At 63.8% G+C, this 1,626-nt stretch overlaps 1 protein-coding gene across 1 annotated transcript in view; it reads left to right on the top strand.

Annotated features, from left to right (window-relative positions):
• Window positions 1-254: 254 nt before the first annotated feature.
• The window catches only part of BMP2 (bone morphogenetic protein 2), a gene marked incomplete in the record, with an annotated part of 13,522 nt that continues 12,150 nt past the window's right edge, over window positions 255-1,626 (top strand). The window contains 1 exon segment of the mRNA XM_014582746.2: window positions 255-896.

A 1,626-nucleotide genomic window follows, 5' to 3' on the forward strand; every position in this document is an offset into this window, starting at 1 on the left:
GGGCGGAGCGCCGCGGAGTCCGGAGCGGAGCCTGAGTCGCGATGCCGAGCACCTCCTGCCGGGGACCGAGGGCCCGGGCCGCGCCTGCCGAGGTGTGATCAGACCCCACGCTGGCCATTTCATAGGGCACTTGGCCCGAGGGTTAGGAGGACGAGCGGAGAGCACGACCACTCGCCTTGGCAGCCCGGGACTCGGCTCAACTCGCCGGAGAATGCGCCCGAGGACGACGGGGCGCCGGAGGCCCGGCGGGTTTTTCCGGGCGGGCCCCCTCATGGGGGTGCGCTGGAGTAAGGCAGAGTGATGCGGGGGGGCAGCTGGCCTGGCACCGAGATCGCCGCTGTGCCCTTTCCCGAATCCGGCGTCGCCCAGGATGGCTGCCCCGAGCCATGGGCCGCGGCAGATCTAGCGTGGAGCACCAGACCCTCGCCCCTCGAGTCCCGGAGCCGGCCCCGCGCGGGGCCACGCGTCCCGCGGGCGCTGGTTCCTAAGGACGACGACAGCACCAGCTTTTCCTTACTCCCTACCCTTCCGTTCCCTGCCCCGCACTCCTCCCCCTGCGCGCTGCTGTGTGTCAGCACTTGGCTGGAGACTTCTTGAACTTGCAGGGAGAGAATAACTTGCGCTCCCTACTTCGCGCTGGCGCCCGTTCCCCAGCGGAGCCAGCCTCGTCGCCTCTGAGCCCCGCCGCCCCTTTCCTCCTCGGCCGGTCCCGGGACGCCGTTCCCAGCGTGAGAAGAGAGACTAAGCGACAGGCACCGGGAGAAGAAGGAGGCAAAGAAAGGGAACAGACACTCGGTCCGAGCGCCAGGTCCTTCGGCCAGAGCTTTTTCCATGTGGAGGCTCTTTCAATGGACGTGTCACCGCGTGCTTCTTAGACGGACTGCGGTCTCCTAAAGGTAGAGAGGGCTGGGGTCCGGGACCGAGAATTCAGAGGTGGGCGCGGGGGCCAGGCAACCAGGGCAGCTGAGCACCTCCTGGGGTCTAGGCAGGCCGGATGTAAACAGAACCCCCTTCAAGTCCACGTGCAGCCCTGCCCCTGCAGGGGTGCCCCCATCTAACCGCCCCCAGGTGTCAGCCTCACCCTTCTGACCCGAGCTCTTTCGCCTCTCCTCCCTTCTCTCTCCATATCTTATTAGGACTGCTAGCAGTTAAATGATTGGGGGGGGGGGGCAAAGAGAAACTCCTTGAAGAGGGTTGGTCCCTGGATTTCACCCGTTAGCTGCCAGCTTGTGTGTCCTGCCATGGCGAAATCTCCCTTCTTGAGTTTGTCTGGGAGACCTGCTCGCTCCACGCATGAGTCGCGACTCATTTAACAAAGTGCTGGAAGTTGGGATTCTCGCTGTTAACTGAAATACGAGGGGGCAGTGCTGCAGTGCCACCTTGCCCTGTGTTTTTAACAGCTGGCACGTGCATTACTAGATCGTAGCCATTCACTGAATCCCGGGCAGAGACGTGTGATTGCCCTAGGGGGCTGCGGGATGGAGTGGCTCGTCTGACACCCTGAGGTTAGGGGCGGGGGCCACGAGTTGCAGGTGTTTTCAGAAGCTGTGGTCTTGCGTTTACAGGGTCTGGAATTTACAAAATGTGCGTGTGTGAGCGAGGGCGGGGGGGGGGAGGGGGGGGAGG

This window comes from Tupaia chinensis, unplaced genomic scaffold (genome assembly GCF_000334495.1).
Source record: "Tupaia chinensis unplaced genomic scaffold, TupChi_1.0 Scaffold143766_1, whole genome shotgun sequence".
Classification (NCBI taxonomy): Eukaryota; Metazoa; Chordata; class Mammalia; order Scandentia; family Tupaiidae; genus Tupaia; species Tupaia belangeri.